The sequence below is a fragment of the Gossypium arboreum genome, chromosome 7 (genome assembly GCF_025698485.1).
Source record: "Gossypium arboreum isolate Shixiya-1 chromosome 7, ASM2569848v2, whole genome shotgun sequence".
Taxonomy (NCBI): Eukaryota; Viridiplantae; Streptophyta; class Magnoliopsida; order Malvales; family Malvaceae; genus Gossypium; species Gossypium arboreum.
Window position 1 is genome coordinate 455651 of NC_069076.1, and position 8936 is coordinate 464586.

Genomic DNA, 8936 nt, shown 5'->3' on the forward strand with positions numbered 1-8936 from the left:
ATGTTCCTATTCGACTATCCTGAACTTGACACAATTGATGAGCAAGACTTTGTCATCTGGAAGCAATACCATATCATAATGACTCTAGCTAGAGTCACGAAAATACCTTCTAAAGATTGAAGGGCAATTCACGTGTATACCATCTCATTAAAGTTAACGTTTACAAATATTAACTTTTTTATTTATTTTGGAGTGATTTGACAAATAACACAACTTTAAAGTCTAAAAAATGAATAAAAAAATAAAATGGATGGCTAAAATGATTTTTTGTAAAGTTGAAGGGCCAAAATGTCAGTATGCCTAAAAAAACTCAATGAACTAAACTTGTTAAACAGTGACAATTTAGTAAAATGTGCTTTTAGATAATCTTACATTACATTAATCAACCCTCAAAAACTTACATTCCGTCCCAATAAACCAAATAAGGAAATAAAACGTACTCAATAATGCGCTATATAATCTCACATTCGCTAATTTTATTATGAAAAGTAATCTTTTATTCTTTAAACCACAACGCACCTTAAATGTTTGAATATTAATTCATCTATTTTATAATGATAAGTCTTAGTTTTATATAAAATTTGATTAATTTAAATAGTTGAGAAAGTATAACTTAACATAAAAAAAGTATAATTTTGTGTTTAATAGATTATTTTTCTAATATTGTAAAAGTATATATTACTCAAATATGGTTGTAGTAATATGATAAATAATAATATTAAAATTATATAGGATGTTAAGGTTTAATAACGAGGGTGGTTCATATCGTGAGATAATATATATGTATTAAATAATATTTTTCTTGTATTACTACACTAATAATGTGGTGAGATATTGATAGTGGCACATGTGGGTTGAGTGTGAGAAATTTTAATTTACTTTTACCCAACTAAGTTTTTACTTTTTACTTTTTCTGTGAATGTGGATAAACTGAACTCTTTAATGATTAGGAAATTCAGTGAAATAAAAAAGGAATGATTTTGAGAAAAGCTAAAGATTTTGCTTTAAATGCATTTGCGTTTTACTTATTGGTGTTTGAACCCCTCCTTCGTTTTGTTAATCATTGTAATTAGTAATTTTTTAGGATAATTAACTTACTATCACTTTTACCGAATGCATCTTTTTAGATAAAGTTAAAGGAATTATTAGATTTTGTTATACTAATTAGGATAAACTATTAAAATAGTCACCTTTATTTATTTCTGGTTACATTTTAGTAATATTATATTTTAGTCACTTATGTTATCGTGTTTTAACATTTTAGTCACTAATCCGTTAATTGCCACTAACGGTGTAACAATAAGCTAATGTGGCACGTTAAATCATCATTTCAAACAATAATTTTAGGTTAATTTATACAATCGGTCCCCATATTTTTTTCATTTTGAACAATTTAATTCTTTTTCTTTTATGTTCTTTTTTCTCTTTACTTTTCATTCTCTTTTGTTTCTCTCCTTGTTTTTCTCATTTCTCCATTCCTTTTAACATAGTTTTTTTCCATTCCTTTTAACCTAAAATTTTAGTTTGAAATAATGATTTAATATGCCATGTCAGCTTACCATTACACTCTTAATGTTAATTAATGGCTCAGTGATTACAACATGATAACGTAAATGACTAAAATGTAACATGGGCAAACAAAAGTGACTCTTTTGATAGTCTACCCTACTAATTATAAAATATTATCTTAAATCTATTTTTAATAATATATTTAAGTGAAGTGGTAATAAATTTATGTTTTAATATTATTAAATACATGTTTAATTCTTGAATTTGTAATTTTAATTAAATATTATATAAAAGTATGAAAAAATAAAAATAGCGTCATGTTAATATTAATTATAATTTAAAAGAAAAAATATTTTGTAATTTCATAATTGAATCGGTGACCTAATTAAGAGTGACACCAATTCAAGAAAATGTTCGAATCTATATATATATATATATATATATATATATATATATATATATATATATAATGCGTATATTATTATATCTATAATTACAAATGATGGATATACTTCGAATTGATAAAATATTTTTTATTGTTTATTATATTACTAAATTGATATTAAAGAAATAATATTTTAATGCATTAATAAAAATAATACCAATTCGAAAGATAATTTAATTAGGTAAATTCATAGTAATATTGAAATGGACTTTATATTAATATTATTTTACATCGAGTATTTTAGATTATTTGAAATTAAAATTTAACGCTATAAATAAATGTATTAGCATTAAATATTTATGCATTTTCATTCAAGTAGTATTTAAAGAAAATTATTGAGAAAAGAAAAATAAAATATTATTATTTTGTGAAAAACCTTTCCGATCCTTCTCGATTTTAATTTTGAGAAGATTAGTCATTTTAAAAAATCGAATCAATTTAATCATTTCCAATTTTGAACGTGAGCATTTAAGGAAAATTAATCACCGATTAATGTTTTCATCAATTTTACATTTTTTATTGATATAATAACAAATTTAGCCCTTAAAATATACACATTCTACTTATATATATATATATATATATATTGAAGCTCAATTTTTTTTGTATATTCCTTTTGAAAATTTTAGATTTATTTTAAAATTTATATAATTTCAGATAATTTTTTTAAAGAATTAGTATCAATCAACAAAATAGGTAAATATTGAGGACTTAATTTGTTATTATATCCATCAAAATTATATACAATTGACGAAAAACATTAATTTTCGTGATTTGTTTTCTTGAATTGCTCACTTTCAAAATTGACAGTGATTAAACTGCCCTAATTTCTTTAGTGAGACCAATTTACTTAATATCGAAATTGAGAGAGACTTGATAAGTGCTTTTACGTTATTATTTGATATGTTTTTCCATTATTATTTGATATATTTAGCTTTATTATTATTTGATGTTTTGATACTTTTATTATTATTTAATATTTAAATACTTAGTTTACACTATTATGAATATTTTTCTTTTTAATTTTTTTACCTATCAACTAATAATCATATATCTAACATCAATAAGTTAAACATATCTAAAATAAATATTAAAATAGCGGTTTTTGTAAAAGGGAGTATTGAATCATATTTAAATGACAATCTCACCACAAAGAGACAAAAGAACCTTTTAATAAATTATAATGTGATATTATTAGCTCGTCCGATCATAATATAGAAAAAATTTCAAAACCTGAAATGAGGTATTAATGATGCAAGTATACATCGATCAAGTTATAATATAAAGTACAACAAAGCACTAAGGTAAACACTCAGAGGCAGCTTAATGGCAGGGTTAAGATATTGAGAAATTTAAAATCTTAAGTTGAAGTCTTATTCCGTGTAAACCTTATGTGAGTTCTTAATCTATATTTATTTTGATTCATGTCTCACCATAAGTGGACATTGTATAGGTTTATTCTAGCTAGCATCGGTTTGGATATATGCTGGTTATCAGTTTTGTCATGTTTGATTATAGTTATTTGAATGTAATCTTTAAAATTATAATTGTGATTGTACATTTAACTTTCGAAAAAGCTTACATATATTAATTGAAAAATATTTAATATTTAATATGTGATTATATTAAAATATAATATAATTTATAATTTAATTTAACATTTTATTATTTTTAATTGAATAAAAAGCATGAAAGCTAGTTAACTTTCCCTGTTATAGTTGTGGTTTTACCCAATCATTTATCACTCTGACTAAATGCCATACCCTGGCCTCAATTATATATTCACATTTCCCTTTGTTTCCCCATATGATCAAATTAAAGGTGGGGGTGGGGGGCCTTCAAGTCAAACCTACTTTCTGGAATTCATATTCTATTTTCTCAAACTATATGTCTTCTTCTTAATTCATACTACTCAATTTTACTGCCCATCTATGTTTTAAGATATTAAAAACCAATTTTTATTTATTTATCATTTAAAAAAATTGAATTTTCAATCGAGATTTTATTTTTTCATAATTTAGTTTTAGCTTGACTAAGCATAGATTCGAGTGCATTGTAATGTGTTTATCCTCTCATTTAATAGTATTCTAGTATTTGCTTATCTGGTCTTATCTAGCTAAAACCACGGGCTGGTAGGGGTCCTGACTTCTTTATAAATTATAAAATTTTGAATTACTAATGGTAAAATTACACTTTGCTCCTCAAAATAATAAAAAAATGATTTAATCTTTTAAAATGTAAACTATTAAAATGGTAAAATTATATTTTTATTATTATAAAAGAATAAAATTTAATTCTGAACACAAAAGATTTTCTGTATTCACCCTGTTTAAAACTAATATTTAGGTGAAATATTTGTAAAGTTGATCCAATATATTTAAGTTTTAACGGTTATGAATATATTCAAACATCTGTTGTAACGATAATGTTCCAATAACAAAACGAGTGACATATCATTAGTGCAATAGTGGTGAATTTAACAAGCTTTGCTCCATCAACATCCTTAAAGCCAAACCAGAGAGACACGATAAGGAATAACAGAAATGGTTTCAGTGAATGTAGCCTGAAAAAGGCTAAGTTTTTATGGGACATTTTCTGTGATACCAGTTTGAGAAAATGTGAAATAAAAACAAATGAATTAAGGTAGCCTGAAGGTGGGTTGCCCTCATCTCCTAACATTAAGGTAGGATTCCAATTTTTGGCTGACAAATGAATTAAATTTTGTCATTTTGTATGATATAATAGTTGAATTATATTATGATGTTGTGTATAGCAGGAGAGTGTCCCAATCCTATTCATTGCTTCCCACATTAGTCCATTTCTTGGCTGATTCCCTACCCACTTGCCAACTTAATATTTCAATTTTTACTACCTTTATTAGTAGTTTCCTTGAGGGATTCACTCGCCACTGTAAAAAATATAAAAAAAAACATGATTGAGACATTAAAATTTGTTCTCATTTGAGTAAATATAAAGCATCCATTACTCATCATCAGCAAAAAAAAAAAAAAAAAAAAGTTGCAGTTCAAAGACAAAAATTCCATCAACATAGCTGATACATGGTGTGTATATATGGAAGATGATGATTAGCCTTGTAGAAAAAGGCATCTTACATCATTTTGTAAAGTGATAGGCTAGAAGTAACCTTAGGATTCCTTCTACACATAACATACATATTATTCTAACATGATTTCAACTTCCCTTCCTATTTTAGCCATTTTTATTTTTGGTGACCTCTAACAAAACCCAAGCACTAATAAGGGCTCATAATCTGTCTTATATCACCAATCGGTGATCGGTAGGAAAATGTTATTTCATTTGTTCAACCAGCCTGAAGCTAAAAGAAAAAGGGCGTTTGATTTGTTGGTTTTTAGTGGCATGACATAACATGGCCTTAATAGTGTTGAAAGTGTGGAAATTTGAGTCAACATATTGCTGTGCCGCCCCCACTTGATGGTGCCACGCGGAAGATGTTCAGTGGAATTGTACCACCTGCTTCTTCAATTTTTACCTACTACTACTACTTAGCTATAAAGAAAGAAAATAATTCAAAGATTTGGATTCAAAAACCATGTGATGGTGGTAGTAATAGAATTTAGAAGACGATTCTTTTGCCTACTACTTAAGAAACTTAAATTATTCAGTGGCCTAACATGGGTCCAACTTAAACCAGAGCTGTACAAGCTATGTATTGTTTTGAAGCTGTGTAATGCCCTTTTCTTTGAACAAAGGGATTTTGCTAATATTTTATGGTTGTTGGTTACAATTTCATTAGTTTCAGGGAATCGTTTTATAATATGTTATTCCCTTTCAAACTGTTGTTTTCAGGGGGGGGGGGTAGTTTAATAGCAGTTCCATAGGAATGGGGTGGGGTTGATGATGAGTGACCTGTGTTATCAACCATTCCAAAAATAATAAGGTGGGTTTGGTTCGGTGTGACTGATGATATATTTTTCAAGAGTCCAGAAAATTGAATCTAGCAATGCTATTGATTTGTTGTGGCAGTAGATAGACTTAATTATGACTTTATGGTTCAAAAAATTCAGGGGTTTTTAACATGGAAAAAGAGATTACTGGGATTTGGCTTTTGGACCAAATGAAAAGGGATTGTGTGACATCAGAGCAGCTGCGGCTCCCCTCAACAATTTAACAAAAAAAAAAAAAGACAATCCAATGAGAGGATGGTAATTTTGTAATTGGAAGAGGGAGTGGTTAGGGCTTTAAAAAGTATCAAGGGTAATGAAAAAATACTATAATTATTGCCCCACTTGCATATAATTACAAGGAGAAGCAACACAAAATGAAAGTGAAAGGCCAAGAAAATAAAGAAGGGATAATGTTTTTAGAAAGTGGTGATGATCATTTCCCATCTTCATATGCAGGGCCTCTCATCATTTGTAAGAATTGCAGACCATGTGAAGTACACACAATGGTTTCAAAGTCCCCCCAAAACAAAAGATAATATCCTACCAATTCAATGACCTGAAAACAATTCCCCAATTATTATCACCTAATAACAAACTTGATTGATTGGCATTGAGGAATTATTGGACGAAATTAGGAGCATGATTTCATGCTACAGGGGAGGTGTTGTTTAGGAAGGGAAAGGTGAAAGGGCATGCGGGCATGATAACGCATGAAGATGGGAGTGTTGTTTGTGGTCCAAATTGTATTAACCCCAAACTTATCATTGTTAGAAGAGGTGGGTTGAAAGAGAGTTGAAACATAAGATGTCTCTTGTCTTGTCTTTCTGATGATAGTGGTCCAATGAGGCAAAGACAAAAGTCCCACATTTAATCTGATGGGTCTAATTTGAAATCTGCAACGACAAGAGTCGTGGTCGTCTCTGTAATGTAAAAATACTACCGAGGCAAAAAAGGAGGAGAAGGTTTAAGGACCACAAATATGGTCGGTTGATGTCAACTTCTCTTCTTTTGCATAGGCAGGCTGCCGGCTAAACCTAACATATTATGCCCTTGCATGACCCTCATCTCGTCTCATGTTAGCTACTCTAGAGTGGGCTATGAAGCCCAAAGGCATGCCCAATTGGGCTGCTCGCACACCTTTAGATTTAGCACCCTGCTGCTTCTCTTCTACTATGACAGGTAAGTTGGTGGTGATGCTATTAGTTATATCAAGACATGTGATCCGTGAATTGAAAAGCCAAGATCTCCCCCACATGGGTCTTTGAATATGGCAAAACTGTTTGATAAAACAACCTGAAAACAGCATTTTATCTGCCAGATGCAGAGTTTTGACATGACAAATACTACTAGTTTTACAGTCATGGTTCACACCAAAATCCAACACTTGTCTCTCCTTTCTGCTGCTCCTATTATACATCTGCCGACTAATCTGAACTTCTGTTTTGATGTCATATGTTATGTTGGACTCGCTTAATATTATTCACAAGGCCATGCGTATGAAATAGTAAACTTCAGCTGAGAACAGATTTTTCATGTTTTCCTGCCAAAACCTGCCCGCAGATGAAATTCATGAGAGAAAACTGATGAGGGAGCATCGTAATTTTCAATCCAAAATACTGGATGTAATAACTTGTGTATCTTGCATTCAGTTTCTAGCAAAAATCTAATATCCAAATGCCATAAGTGATTACGGAATGATTGGATTTGTCACACAACAGCAGTTCAGAGAGTTCATTTGTCATAAGATCAGCCAGGGCTAATAATCAACCTTGAGTTGTATGATAGACAGAGTTTCCTTAGTCACCCAGTGGTAAAGCTAAAAATACATGGCAATATTCACAATTCAATTCGTACAGAGTTATTATATGACTATAACCCATGTAGTTTCTGCACTACTATATCTATGAATAATTTGCTTTCTTTTTCCACTAACAATAATGACAATAAGAAAACAACTTCAACAAGGTCAGTAGGTTCATACTACTAAGGTATCAATCAAACCCTGATGCCTTGGTGCCTAATCTGGATCAATCAACTTAGCACAAATATGCCCGGGTCAAACAACTCAAGCCTCCAAGTACGAAGTCTGAGTTCAGCAAAAATGAAGAAGGTGACCCTTTATATGTCTAAACATGATAAGTAACCAATTACGTCTTTGAACTTAGCAGGCTTTCCCTTTGTTAGTTAGAAACTTGGGAATTCAAATGGTCAAATTGTCATTGATCCTTAACTACATAATTTGCAGTACACAAAACATACTTTCACAATAGTCAGTAGTTTTCAAAGAAAAGTACTTTTCAATGAAATTTATCATTAACTCCATTACAATCAAGCTAGCCAAATAAGAGTTCGTGCAATTTCTGCCTAAATAATCTTCAGATGGGAGCAATATATTGAAATTAAGAGGAACTTCAACGAGCTGGGATTAATCAATATATGATATAAAGACAAGGGAAAGCACTATCAGAGTAACATACAAAATACACAAGCAAAATGCCGAGCATGTCGTCAATTTCAAAACAGACAAACAACAAAGTGTCTAGCATACTAGTTAAACACATGAGAATCTCAAAAAATATGAACCACTATTGCAACTACCATAAGACATATATCATCTTAGTAATAGCACTTAGTGAAACAACATACCAAGCTAAGACTTACAATTATAAGTGAATCTCTTTAGAATGAAAAACACAGAGCCACATTAGTTTCCCATTAATTTGTTCACTCTCTTTCTAAAATTTTAAGGGTGTCTTCTTAAGTTGAAAATACATAAAGGGACTAATTCATGCATGCATTCACAGTCAACTGCTACTGCAGAGAGGCTATGATTCCCCTAACAGGTTTCATATGATTGTTCCTACATAACATCGTGCAAACAAAGCTCTAATAACATCGTGCAAACAAAGCTCTAATTTTGATCAGATTTTACTGAGCCTTAACAGAGAACACCCATTTGTTCAATCCCAAATCTCTTTTTAGCTAATCTGTTAAGGCATTTAAAGAACAATTGAAACAATTAAATGAACGAAAAAGGCAAAAGAAAAGCTATGAAA